This window comes from Salmo trutta, chromosome 25, assembly GCF_901001165.1.
Source record: "Salmo trutta chromosome 25, fSalTru1.1, whole genome shotgun sequence".
Classification (NCBI taxonomy): Eukaryota; Metazoa; Chordata; class Actinopteri; order Salmoniformes; family Salmonidae; genus Salmo; species Salmo trutta.
In genome coordinates, this window is record NC_042981.1 from 12917540 (window position 1) to 12932338 (window position 14799).

Genomic DNA, 14799 nt, shown 5'->3' on the forward strand with positions numbered 1-14799 from the left:
TGGGCTGGGGTATTGAGACCCTGGTCCACAAGGCACACCGTTCCCAGCCTTCCCCTGGAGGGGGCCCGGCTAACCGGTTGTTCATCCCTAATTCAGTCCGGGTCCTGGAATGAGCTCATTCCTCCAGGCTTACCTGTCATCCGGGTTCCCGTCAAACTGTGGCCTTCCTCCGACAACGTTTCTGGTGGCCCACAATGGTTCTTGACACATCTGTCTTCGTCGCCACATGCACCGTTTGTGCTCAGAATAAGACTCCGCGGCAAACCTGTTCCGGCCTCCTTCAGCCACTAACTGTCCCTCATCGTCCCTGGTCCCATAAATCCCTGGACTTTGTCACTGGGCTCCCGCCGTCTGATGGCAACACCGTTATTCTGACAGTAGTGGATCGGTTTTCCAAGACCACCCATTTCATCCCTCTCCCCAAACTACCCTCTTCCAAAGAGAAGGTCCAACTCATGGTGAGCACGTCTTCAGGATCCACGGACTCCCGGTGGACATGGTCTCTGATCCGGGTCCTCAGTTCTCGTCTCAGTTCTGGAAGGCTTTCTGCACCATTATTGGGTCATCGGCCAGCCTGTCCTCCGGATTCGATCCCCAATCCAACGGCCAGTCAGAGCGGGAAAACCAAGACCTGGAAACAACCTTAAGATGCCTCGTCTCGACCAACCCCACTACCTGGAGCCAACAACTGGTTTGGGTGGAGTATCCCCGGAACACTCTTCCCTGTTCGGCCATGGGACTCTTCCCTTTCGAGTGCTCCATGAGGTATCAGCGTCCACTCTTCCCAAAACAAGAGCAGGAAGTCAACATACCCTTGGCTCAGATGTTCGTCCGCCGCTGTCGGCGTACCTGAAAAAGAGCCCGGGCGGTGCTCCTCAAGACCAACTCCAGGTATCGTCAACAAGCGGATCGCCGCCGGACTCCAGCTCCTCACTATCGCATTGGGCAGAGGGTATGGCTATCCACACGGGACCTGCCCCTTCGGGTGGAGTCCTGCAAACTTTCCCCCCGTTTCATTGGCTCTTTCCTTAGTTCCACTGTTGTTCGTCTTTTGTTACCCCGTGCTCTCCGTATTCACCCTACGTTCCATTTGTCTAGGATTAAGCCTGTGTCTCACAGCCATTTGTCTTCTGTTTCCAGGCCCACTCCGTGTCATCGATGGCCATCCAGCGTACACTGTGAGACGCCTCCTGAGTGTTCGACCACGGGGCAGAGGTTTCCAGTACCTGGTTGACTGGGAGGGTTATGGCCCGGAGGAGAGGTGCTGGGTCCCCGCTAGAGACATCCTGGACCCAGCCCTCATCGCCAACTTCCACCGCCGGCACTCCGGTCAAGGTATGCGCCCGAGGAGGATGCCAGGTGGCGCCCCGATGGGGGGGGGGGGGGTACTGTCACACCCTGATCTGTTTCACCTGTCCTTGTGCTTGTCTCCACGCCCTCCAGGTGTCACCCATCTTCCCCATTATCCCCTGGGTATTTAAACCTGTGTTTTCTGTCTGTGCCAGTTCGTCTTGTATGTTCCAAGTCAACCAGCGTGTTTTTCCCATGCTCCTACCTTTTCTATTCTCTTATGCTAGTCCTCCCGGTTTTGACCCTTGCCTGTTTTCTGGACTCTGTACCCGCCTGCCTGACCATTCTGCCTGCCCTGACCTCAAGCCTGCCTGCCACACTGTACCTCCTTCACTCTGAACTGGCTTTGACCTTTTGCCTGTCCACAACCATTCTCTTGTCTACCCCTTTTGGAATTAATAAATATCAAAGACTCAAACCATCTGCCTCCCGTGTCTGCATCTGGGTCTCGCCTTGTGCCCTCATAAGCTCAAGTTTTTAGGGAGCGTGCAATTGGAATGCTGACTTCAGGATTGTCCACCAGAGCTGTTGCCAGAGTATTTAATGTTAATTTCTCTACCATAAGCCGACTCCAATGTTTTAGAGAATTTGGCAGTCCAACCAGCCTCACAACCGCAGACCACGTGTAACCACACCAGCCCAGGACCGCCACATCAAATTGTATTTGTCACATGCCTACTTACTTACAAGCCCTTAACCAACAATGCAGTTTAAAGAAAATAAGAGTTGAGAAAATATTGACTAAATAAACAAAAGTTTAAAAAAGTAACACAATAAAATACAATAACAAGGCTACGTACAGGGGGTACCGGTACCGAGTCAATGTGCAGGTTAGTCGAGGTAAGTGAGGTAATATGTACATGTAGGTAGGGGTAAAGTGACTATGCATAGAACATTAACAGTGAGCACTGTAGCAGCTGTGTAAAGAAAAGCAGAGAGAACAGTCTGGATGGCTGGAATCATTGAGATTTTTTTAGGCCTTCCTCTGACACCGCCTAGTATCGAGGTCCTGGATGGCAGGAAGCTTGGCCCCAGTAATGTACTGGGCCGTACGCACTACCCTCTGTAGCGCCTTATTGTCCGAGCAGTGATGCAACTGGTCAGGATGCTCTCAATAGTGTAGCTTTAGAACTTTTTGAGTATCTGGGGACCCATTGCAAATCTTTTCAGTCTCCTGAGGGGGAATATGCATTGTCCTGCCCTCTTCATGACTGTCTTGGTATGTTTGGACCATGATACATCTGGCTTCTTCACCGGCGGGATCGTCTGAGACCAGCCGCCCAGACAGCTGATAAAACAGGAGTATTTCTGTCTGTAATAAAGTCCTTTTGTGGGGAAAAACTCATTCTGATTGGCTGTGCTTGGCTCCCCAGTGGGTGGGCCTATGCTTTCCCAGCTCCACCCATAATTCATTTATTTCAATTGATTGATTTCCTTATGAACTGTAACTCAGTAAAATCGTTGAAATTGTTGCATGTTGCGTTTATATTTTTGTTCAGTATATTTCTAAACTGAGTATACAAAAAATTAGGCACTCCTCTCTAATATTGAGTTGCATTCCCCCTTTTACCCTCAGAACAGCCTCAATTCGTCAGGGCATGGACTCTACAAGGTGTCAAATGCGATCCACAGGGATTCTGGCCCATGTTGCCTCCAATTCTTCCCACAGTTATGTCAAATTGCCTGGATGTCCTTTGGGTGGTGGACCATTCTTAATACACATGGGAAACTGTTTAGCGTGAAAAACCCAGCAGCATTGCAGTTCTTGAGACAAATGGTGCGCCTGGCACCTACAACCATACCCCGTTCAAATCTTTTGTCTTTCCCATTCACCCTCTGAATGGCACACATACAGAATCCATGTCTCAATTGTCTCAAGGCTTAAAAATCCTTCTTCAACCTGTCTTCTCCCCTTCATCTACACTGATTGAAGTGGATTTAACAAGTGACATCAATAAGGGATCATAGCTTTCACCTGGATTGACCTGGTCAATATGTCATGGAAAGAGCAGGTGTTCTTAAAGTATACTCAGTGTATATCTCTCAATCACAACAGTGAGGCTGTGCTAAAGAGATGTATTTACTGCAAATGACGTTTCCAGTAGTGCCACAGTCTGGAGCCATGCTTCAGGAGGTAAATGGATTGTTGTTCTCGTCAGTACTGCAGGGTATGTTTACCATCAGTGAAAAATAAAAATAAAGTAATTTAGCAGACGCTCTTATCCAGAACAACTTAGGGTTAAGTGCCTTGCTCAAGGGCACATCAACAAATTTTCCACCTAGTCAGGTCTGGGACTCAAACCAGTGACCTTTCATTTACTGGCCCAACGGTCTTTAACACTCTCAACATTTCATCTTCAGTAGTCTGTTTAAGATGGTCGAGGCCAGGCTTGTTGTGGTGGTGGTTGAGACTAATGAAAAGAAGGTAGTAAAGAATGGATGATGAGGGAGGGGTAGAACCTGGTGAACTTTACCCACTCTCAGACTCTGTGTGGGCTTGGTGGAGCAATGTGATCTTCTCTGGGGCCCTGCACTGCGCAACAGGATCCTGCTGTTTACCTAATGCACAGATAGATACGAGACAGGGGTTATAGTGATGACACCGTCAGACCTACAGCAATCTGATGTTGACATTACATTCAGTTTTCATAGATATTCATTTATGCAAAATGTGGTAAAACTATTTGCAAAGGAAAATGAAAACAAGCATTTGTTAGTTCAGGTAATCCTTCCCTGTTTGAGTCTGTTTTCTTCTTTTTGGTGCCTAGTGATGAATACGACCCTAAGTAAAGACATGAGCGTAGCAGCAGGACCAATCGCTAATGCAAATCAGTAGAAAGCATCATCATTATCAACACATGACATGTTGCATATGGAAACACAGCCAGTGGATGAACCAGTACAGTTACAACACTATAACTAGATATGGACATCACATTACAACGTCGTTTTTTCTTAAGAAACCTGTGATGTTTGTCAAATTTCTGGTTTATAGTTAAAGCTGCTATGGTAACATTAGAGGGACTGGGCGCTGCTAGGGTGTTTGCGGTCATTGCCAAGTGATATGGTGGCCTACTGAAGCACACCAGCGAGGTAAGGCAGTTGAACTGAGAAAGCATGAGGAGGAAGAGGAGGACTGAGGGAGGGAGGATTTGGAGGAGGAAGTGGAGGTGGAGGGGAAGAGAAGCAGCAGGAGGAGGAAGAGGAGCAGGAGGAAGAGGAGAAGCAGCAGCAGGAGGAAGAGGAGGAGAGTGGCTCTGTGAGGCTTTTGTCAATTAGGCTTTGATATGTGTGTTTTTCAGCATTTGCAGCTGAGTGGGAGAGTGATTTGCACAGCTGATTGTTTTTATCAGAGCCCTCCATTGAGAGGGCTGGGTGTAGTGAGCGATATGCATTTTAATGGATTTTAATACATGGAAATTACATTTCAGGGTTGTAGTGGAGAGAAGTGTCCTTGGGCTTTAACTGTCTGTCTGTCTGTCTGTCTGTCTGTCTGTCTGTCTGTCTGTCTGTCTGTCTGTCTGTCTGTCTGTCTGTCTGTCTGTCTGTCTGTCTGCCTGCCTGCCTGCCTGCCTGCCTGCCTGCCTGCCTGCGTCGCGCTCTGACGTAGGAGAGCGTTTTTTTCTCTTTTTAGTTAGGTCAGGGTGTGATAGGGGGTGGGCATTCAAGGTTTTTCTTTTCTATGTTTTGGCCGGGTATGGTTTCCAATCAGAGGCAGCTGTCTATCGTTGTCTCTGATTGGAAGCCATACTTAGGCAGCCTTTTTCCCTTGGTTTGTGTGGGTAGTTGTTTTCTGTTTTGTTAGATTAACCTGACAGAACTGTCGGCTGTCATTTTTGTTTATTTGTATTCAGTGTTCATTTTCATTAAAATTTACGATGAGCACTCAACACGCTGCGCCTTGGTCCCCTTCATATGACGCCCGTTACAGTCTGTCTGTCTGTCTGTCTGTCTGTCTGTCTGTCTGTCTGTCTGTCTGTCTGTCTGTCTGTCTGTCTGTCTGTCTGTCTGTCTGTCTGTCTGTCTGTCTTATGCCAGGAAGGGAGGGGACTGCTGTGCTGTTAGAAGAAATGGTGCTTTGACCAGCGAACCAGCTTTTAAGAGACAAGCCTATCCGTGACAATTATTAGACACACATTTAAAGATCTACATTACAGTTCTGTGACCATGGAAATAATCTTGTTCAGTAGCATGAGACCCTAGTACTGTACCCTTGTATTCCCTTGTGAGAAGCATGGATGCTGTAGTTAGCTATTGTATTTTCTGTGCCTGCTGCCACAAAATTGTTATCTAGTCAGATGCATTCCTTGTTACAGGAGCAGACATAGTTGTGCAAAGGCGCGTACACTGTTCCAAAAGGGTTAATCGGCTGTCCCCATAGGAGAACCCTTTTTGTTTCCGGGTAGAGCCCTTTTGGGTACCATGTAGAATCCCCTGTAGAAAGGGTTCCACCTGGGCCTCCTGGTCAGTGGTCTAAGGCACTGCATCACAGTGCTAGCTGTGCCACTAGAGATTCTGGGTTCGAGTCCAGGCTCTGTCGCCGCCGGCCGCGACCGGGAGACCCATGGGGCGGTGCACAATTGGCCCACTGTCAACCGGGTTAGGGGAGGGTTTGGCTGGCAGGGATGTCCTTGTCCCATTGCGCACTAGCGACTCCTGTGGTGGGCCGGGCGAAGTGCACACTGTCGGCAGGTGTACGGTGTTTCCTCCGACACATTGGTGTGGCTGGCTTCCGGGTTAAGGTGGCACTGCGTCAAGAAGCAGTTGGTTGGGTTTCGGACCTTCGCCTCTCCCGAGTCCCTTACGGGAGTTGCAGTGATGAGACAAGACTGTAACTACCAATTGGGGAGAAAAAGGGGTAAAAAAAAGGGTTCTCCTATGGGGACAGTGGAAAAAACATTTAAGGTTCGAGATAATGTCCACACAGCATTGCTTATTTTCATGTGGAGTCAGAGGTGCTGTTTATTTAGAATGAATCACCTTGTTTCTTCTCCCCCCAGACTGCCTACATACTCTGTATTGGTTTCCAGAGAGAGAGAGAGCGAGGATAGAGAGAGTGAGGATAGAGAGAGCGAGAGAGAGAGAGAGAGCGAGGATAGAGAGAGCGAGGATAGAGAGAGAGAGCGAGAGAGAGCGAGAGAGAGAGAGAAGCCCAGTAATTGGGTGCCATGTTCCTTTCATCTGCATTCCTTGTCCTGTTTACCATAGTTACACTGCCCACCCCCCCCATACACCCCGAGTACAGGCAGCAAACAGCCTTCCCCCCTTCATACACACACACACACACACAACTACGCCAAGTTCACACACTCACACAAATAAGCCAAGTTCACACACAACTACGCCAAGTTCAAATATAATTCATAAAAGTCAATAAACAGTCCTCTGTACTTTCACCGTACTGTCGTCTCACGTCTGCTGGAAGTGTGTGTGCGTGTATGTGTGTACGGCTTGCGCCTGCCTTCTGCCTGCATTCGCCTATTTATTTATTCTGAAAAATGGAAATCCTTTTCCTCATGAAAACTTTTCCATTTCACAGTGTTGCCCTCGGCACTGGATCAGATTGTCATCAGATCCTCCTGGTGTTGCTACTACTCCACCATTTATCGCTCGCTGTCTTTCCCTCTGTTTGTTGTCCTCTCCTCAGTCCTTGTTTTTGGGCTATTAAATCATGTCTGTCCTTCAACGGTTAAGTTGTGTTGACTAGAGCCATGTTCTAAATGTATTGTTGTTGGTATCTGCTATACAGTGCTATGACTTATAGCTTCTCTTACATTTCTGTTAGCAGTAGTAGTTGTTGTTTTAGGTTGTCTCCCTCAGACTGTGTAGAGTTCTAGCTAGCTTGGTCATGTTAGTAGAGGGTTAGAGAGTGGAGGGGTTGACTGAGAGTTTAAATCCTCCATCACTTCTCGAAAGCTACAGAGTGAACCCCTCCATGAAACAGAGTGAGACAGAGAGAGAGAGGGAAATAGAGAGAGAGAGAGAAAGAAGAGAGACTATCTCAGAAAGCTGGAGGCTGAGAGATGAGAAAGAGGGAAAGAGAAAGCGAGAGTAAGAAGCAGATAAAGTGGGGAGAAACAGATAGAGGGGAGCTAGAGATAGTGGTGTCTCCTGGCACAGCGGGCAGCGTACTGATGAGTTGTGGATGGCACCGTGGAGACATGGTGTGGCCATGGGGGATTGTTCTGTGATCGTCTATCCTGGCACACACACACCCACACACAGAACACTGGCACACACACACACACACACACACACACACACACACACACATCCTTATATTCTTACAGTTTTTTAAAATTGTTAACAAGCATCGGTCAATACTGAAGCCACTTTTTCAAAACTCTTCACAGTCTGCATTACCAACATGCATCTTGGCCAAACAGTTCATCTCACCTCCAAAACTCACTCAGACCACCAAAACACTTCATACATGTCTCAAAATAAGCTCGTTCGACCATAATACTAGCAACAATTCTCACTCAGAAGGCATACATTGTCACTCATAACACATTGACCTAAAAAACACTAAAACAGGGAGCATTACATAAATTATGAACTTTTCTCTTTGAATGTTTGAATTTTTTTTTTTACATAAATCAGTATTTCATTGTAGAATAAGAATAACACCTTTTTACTTTATTGACTGTACTAAAGTATATGTAACAAGAATGAATCAGAAATGCAGCAATTTGCTTCAATACCCTTTATTTTTTTCTATATCTTTGAAAATAGTAATTTATTTGTGAAAAATAAAAAGTTGAAACAAAAAAACAAATTCCTGAAATTCCAAGGCTGCAATAATGATTATAAAAAAAAACATTGACAACATGTATAGTATAATCACTCATACTGTACAGTACTGTGAGGGTTCTAGTTCTCCCTATTTCCTGCATTTGGCCACAAGTTCTCATCAACATCATATCTTATGTCTTCTCTGGTGATGCGTCTTGGAAAGTATCTTCTGGTATGTCTAATCCAATCCTGGCAGTCTTCAGGAGAAGTGTCTCCACACCCCGCATTCATGGCATCCGGTACGGACATCTGGTCATGTGGATGATGGTCATAAACCTTCCACCTCCACGCAGGGAAAACTAGTCTATGGGGTTTAGGAAGGGGGAGTATGGAGGCAGGAATAGTACTGAGATGTGCAGGAAACCAGTCTGTAACTGCAGCAGAGTGGTGGAATGCCACATTATCCCACACAACAATGAAGGTAGGGGTGTTTCTTGCCCCTCTCTCCTCCGCTGGCACAAGTCGATTATGCAGGTCCTCCAGAAAGAAATGAGCCTCTCTGTATTGTAGGGGCCAATGAGTGGTTTGTGTAACAGCAAACCATCACTGGACAGTGCTGCACACATTGTGATGTTAGCTCCTCTCTGGCCTGGGACATCCACGGTTGCTCTCTGTCCAACCACATTTCTTCCCCTGCGGCGTGTTTTTGCCACAAAGATGGATGAATGTATGTAGTTTGCCTGACTTCCATCTCCATTGCGCTCTAAAATACATTAAATCCACAGTTTTACAGTACTTTACATTATGCATAGCTGTGTATGTACCCTGTTTGGTTATTGAACAGACATCTTACCTGGACATATTGATACCGGAGTTCCTTCACACGTTCACCGTTTCTCTCAAAGGGTACAGTGTACAACTGCTTCATCCTTATTTTATGTTTCTCTAGGAATCTGGCATTTGTTGTTGTGCTGACCGTATTCACATTCCCAAAAGTGATATTGTCTGCCAGCACTCTGTCTCAAATTTCCCACAGTTTTATTGCATTGTTGCCAGTTACCATGTCAACAATGGCAATTTCCTGTGCATCTGATAATATCCTGCCTCTCCTTCCTGTGGGAGGCAACCTTTGGATCCTACTGAAAATCACCCCAAAAAATCTATACATTTCTAAATGTCAGTACATGTAAAAATGTGAACATACTGTATTGTACTGTAATATGTAATTAAATTATCATTGAAGGATGCACATGTTGTTTTGCTGGAAAATTCGTACTATTGATGCAACTGTTGAACGCTGCAGATTTGGTTGCACCCTTAAACCGGTCTCTCTCAAAGAGAGACCAGGGTTTACAACATGGTCAATAATTGTGGCCCTTATCTCATCAGGGACCACCGCTCTTGGTCTTCCACTCCTTTGTCCTCCACGCATTCTCCCTCTCCCTGCCACTCTTCTTTCCCCACCAACCTGTCTTCCTTTGTGGAGCTCAAATGTACTGTATAGAAGGCATATGTAACTCCTGCTCCCTTAACACAGTTAAGTGTACAACAGGTTATTTTTAGTGTATTATTATGTGAGCATATACACTACATGACCAAAAGTATGTGGACGCCTGCTTGTCGAATGTCTCATTCCAAAATCATGGGCATTAATATGGAGTTGGTCCCCTCTTTGCTGCTATAACAGCCTCCACTCTTCTTGGAAGACTTTCCACTAGATGTTGGAACATTGCTGCAGGGACTTGCTTCCATTCAGCCACAAGAGCATTAGTGAGGTTGGGCACTGATGTTGGGCGATTAGGCCTGGCATGCAGTCGGTGTTCCAATTCATCGATTGGGTTGAGGTCAGTGCTCTGTGCAGGCCAGTCAAGTTGTTCCACACCGATCTCGACAAACCATTTCTTTATGGACCTCGCTTTGTGCACGGGGGCGTTGTCATGCTCAAACAGGAAAGGGCCTTCCCCAAACTGTTGCCACAAAGTTGGAAGCACAGAATCGTCTAGAATGTCATTATATGCTGTAGCATTAAGATTTCCCTTCACTGGAACTATGGGGCCTAGCCCGAACCATGAAAAACATCCCCAGATCCTTATTCCTCCTCCACCAAACTTTACAGTTGGCTCTATGCATTTGGGCAGGTAGCGTTCTCCTGGCATCCGCCAAACCCAGATTCGTCCTTCGGACTGCCAGATGGTAATGCGTGATTCATCACTCCAGAGAATGCGTTTCCACTGCTCAAGAGTCCTATAGCAGCGAGCTTTACACCACTCCAGCCGACGCTTGGCAGTGAGTGTTGCAAGCAATCTGACTATCTTTACACGCTACGAGCTTCAGCACTCGGCGGTCCCGTTCTGTGAGCGTGTGTGGCCTACCAGTTCGCGGCTGAGCCATTGTTGCTCCTAGACATTTGGCCAGGGCTTACATTTGGCCAGGGCAGCTCTTGCTTTAGCAGGGCAGAAATTTTATGAACTGACTTGTTGGAAAGGTGGCATCCTATGACGGTGCTACATTGAAAGTCACCGAGCTTTTCAGTAAGGCCATTCTACTGCCAATGTTTTTCTATAGAGATAGCATGGCTGTGCGCTCGATTTTATACACCTGTCAGCAATGGGTGTGGCTGAAATAGTAAAACCCACAAATTTGAACGGGTGTCCACATACTTTTGAATATATAGTGTATGTTCAGTAAGTTCTTATCCCCATAGTAAAAGGCCAGTGTGCATCAGAGGACTAATTCCTTTTTAGTGTATTTTTAGCGCTCTCTCTCTTCCTCCTCTCCCATCTCCCATCCTCCTCTCCCATCTCCCATCCTACTCTCTCATCTCTCATCCTCCTCTCCCATCTCTCATCTCTCACCCTCCTCTCTCATTTCTCATCATCCTCTCCCATCTCTCTTCCTCCTCTCCCATCTCTCTTCCTCCTCTCCCATCTCTCATCTCTCATCCTCCTCTCCCATCTCTCATCCTCCTCTCTCATCTCTCACCCTCCTCTCTCATCTCTCATCCTCCTCTCCCATCTCTCATCCTCCTCTCTCATCTCTCATCCTCCTCTCTCATCTCTCATCCTCCTCTCTCATCTCTCATCCTCCTCTCCCATCTCTCATCCTCCTCTCTCATCTCTCACCCTCCTCTCTCATCTCTCATCCTCCTCTCTCATCTCTCATCCTCCTCTCCCATCTCTCTTCCTCCTCTCCCATCTCTCATCCTCCTCTCCCATCTCTCATCCTCCTCTCTCATCTCTCATCCTCCTCTCCCATCTCTCATCCTCCTCTCCCATCTCTCATCTCTCACCCTCCTCTCTCATTTCTCATCATCCTCTCCCATCTCTCATCTCTCACCCTCCTCTCCCATCTCTCTTCCTCCTCTCCCATCTCTCATCCTCCTCTCTCATCTCTCATCCTCCTCTCCCATCTCTCATCTCTCACCCTCCTCTCCCATCTCTCTTCCTCCTCTCCCATCTCTCATCCTCCTCTCTCATCTCTCATCCTCCTCTCCCATCTCTCATCTCTCATCCTCCTCTCCCATCTCTCATCTCTCATCCTCCTCTCCCATCTCTCTTCCTCCTCTCCCATCTCTCATCCTCCTCTCTCATCTCTCATCCTCCTCTCTCATCTCTCATCTCTCATCCTCCTCTCCCATCTCTCATCCTCCTTTCCCATCTCTCTACATGTTATTCAGTCCCAAGGGCATAGCTGTCCTCAAACCACGAGTGTTGCCGTTTTTAAATTAGGGAGTGCTTTATCTCAATGAATTACAAGTGGCTGGAAGTCCTATTTAAATGAGGCCATCGCTTTACACACATTTTACATAGTTGACTGGAGTTGACAGTAAAGTTAAACAATTTCTTTCTGTGGTGAACTGTGAATGTACCTCCTATGTGTGTTAAAAGAAGCTGCTGTAAATTACAGTGGGTTGACAAGTGTGTGTGTGTGTGTGTGTGTGCGCGTGTGCGCGTGTGCATGCATTAGTAGGTGCATGTGTGTAACATCTATAATGTGTGTATGTTCTCAATCTCTGACAAACTGTTTTTGAGCAGCCTTCCTTTACAGCAGAATTCCTCTTTCCTGTTTTCTGTGTTGTATCCCAAAGGCTCTGAAAACACACCCACTGTATGAAGACCCACACGTCTATTATCAAACTGAATGAGGATTCCTGATGACTCTCCTTTCTGGTGGTACTCATCCTCCTGGCCTCAGGGGACACAGAGCTCTGGTCTCCTTTCTGGTGGTACTCATCCTCCTGGCCTCAGGGGACACAGAGCTCTGGTCTCCTTTCTGGTGGTACTCATCCTCCTGGCCTCAGGGGACACAGAGCTCTGGTCTCCTTTCTGGTGGTACTCATCCTCCTGGCCTCAGGGGACACAGAGCTCTGGTCTCCTTTCTGGTGGTACTCATCCTCCTGGCCTCAGGGGACACAGAGCTCTGCATATCATTCCCTTCACTTTACAAGAAGATGGAAATATTTATGCAGTTTTCAAAAGGCCAGTTCTCCGCTTAGTATTGTTTTCCATGCATTATAGGGTTTATTCTCAGTTATGCCGTTCTCCTTAGCTCCAGCTTGTGTCATCAGGTTGGGTTGGGTGGGGTTGGTGTTGGGGTTGGGGTTGGTGTTGGGGTTGGGTATGGGGATGTTTTGGGGATGGGTTTGGTTGGGGTTAGGTTGGGGAGAAAGACAACAGAGTGTTGATTGGAGGTGAAAGTGTGTGAGTGTGAAAGATGGACAGGTGCAATGTTTATGTGTGCAGGCTTAGCTAAATACATTGTTTATGTGTGCAGGCTTAGCTAAATACATTGTTTATATGTGCAGACTTAGCTAAATACATTGTTTATGTGTGCAGACTTAGCTAAATACATTGTTTATGTGTGTAGACTTAGATAAATACATTGTTTATGTGTGTAGACTTACAGTGGGGGAAAAGTATTTGATCCCCTGCTGATTTTGTACGTTTGCCCACTGACAAAGAAAGGACCAGTCTCTAATTTTAATGGAAGGTTTATTTGAACAGTGAGAGACAGAATAACAACAAAAATATCCAGAAAAAAGCATGTAAAAAATGTTATAAATTGATTTGCATTTTAATGAGGGAAATAAGTATTTGACCCCCTCTCAATCAGAAAAATTTCTGGCTCCCAGGTGTCTTTTATACAGGTAACGAGCTGAGATTAGGAGCACACTCTTAAAGGGAGTGCTCCTAACCACAGCTTGTTACCTGTAAAAAAAGACACCTGTCCACAGAAGCAATCAATCAATCAGATTCCAAACTCTCCACCATGGCCAAGACCCAAGAGCTCTCCAAGGATGTCAGGGACAAGATTGTAGACCTACATAAGGCTGGAATGGGCTACAAGACCATCGCCAAGCAGCTTGGTGAGAAGGTGACAACATTTGGTGCGATTATTCGCAAATGGAAGAAACACAAAAGAACTGCCAATATCCCTATGCCTGGGGCTCCATGCAAGATCTAACCTTGTGGGGTTGCAATGATCATGAGAATGGTGAGGAATCAGCCCAGAACTACACGGGAGGATCTTGTCAATGATCTCAAGGCAGCTGGGACCATAATCACCAAGAAAACAATAGGTAACACACTACGCCGTGAAGGACTGAAATCCTGCAGTGCCCGCAAGGTCCCCCTGCTCAAGAATACATATACAGGCCCGTCTGAAGTCTGCCAATGAACATCTGAATGACTCAGAGGACAACTGGTGAAAGTGTTGTGGTCAGATGAGACCAAAATGGAGCTCTTTGACATCAACTCAACTCGCCGTGTTTGGAGGAGGAGGAATGCTGCCTATGACCCCAAGAACACCATCTCCACCGTCAAACATGGAGGTGAAAACATTATGCTTTGGGGGTGTTTTTCTGCTAAGGGGACAGGACAACTTCACTGCATCAAAGGGACGATGGACGGGGCCATGTACTGTCAAATCTTGGGTGAGAACCTCCTTCCCTCAGCCATGGCATTGAAAATGGGTCGTGGATGGGTATTCCAGCATGACAATAACCCAAAACACACGGCCAAGGCAACAAAGGAGTGGCTCAAGAAGAAGCACATTAAGGTCCTGGAGTGGCCTAGCCAGTCTCCAGACCTTAATCCCATAGAGAATCTGTGGAGGGAGTTGAAGGTTCGAGTTGCCAAACGTCAGCCTCGAAACCTTAATGACTTGGAGAAGATCTGCAAAGAGGAGTGGGACAAAATCCCTCCTGAGATGTGTGCAAACCTGGTGGCCAAATACAAGAAGCGTCTGACCTCTGTGATTACCAACAAGGGTTTTGCCAAGTACTAAGTCGTGTTTTGCAGAGGGGTCAAATACTTATTTCCCTCATTAAAATGCAAATCATTTTATAACATTTTTGACATGCGTTTTTCTGGATTTTTTTGTCTCTCACTGTTCAAATAAACCTACTATTAAAATTATAGACTGATAATTTCTTTGTAAGTGGGCAAACGTACAAAATCAGCAGGGGATGAAATACTTTTTCCCCCACTGTAGATAAATACATTGCTTATGTGTGCAGACTTAGCTAAATATGTGCTGGAGGTAGTGTGCGGTGTGAGTGTAACTTTCAGAGAATGTAGTCAGTTAGACGGACTGGTAATGAAGCGTTGTCTTTGTGTGTGGGAACTATTTTCTCTCTACCGTGGCACTCTTCCTCTTTGTTTTGAGCAACATGCTCCCTGACTTGAAATGCGTGTGTCTCCTTTTGCAGAAGTA

General features: G+C 46.5%; 1 protein-coding gene across 2 annotated transcripts in view; it reads left to right on the forward strand.

The window, feature by feature from the left end:
- Positions 1-14799, forward strand: part of fut8a (fucosyltransferase 8a (alpha (1,6) fucosyltransferase)) — a 158979-nt gene that overhangs the window by 30787 nt on the left and 113393 nt on the right. The window contains exon 2 of one of the 2 annotated variants that reach the window (XM_029712960.1): positions 1141-1335. The exons of the other annotated variant lie outside the window; for it this stretch is intronic. The gene's annotated coding sequence lies outside the window, so the exon portion shown is untranslated. The remainder of the gene's footprint in view (positions 1-1140; positions 1336-14799) is intronic. 2 annotated transcript variants of the gene reach the window in all.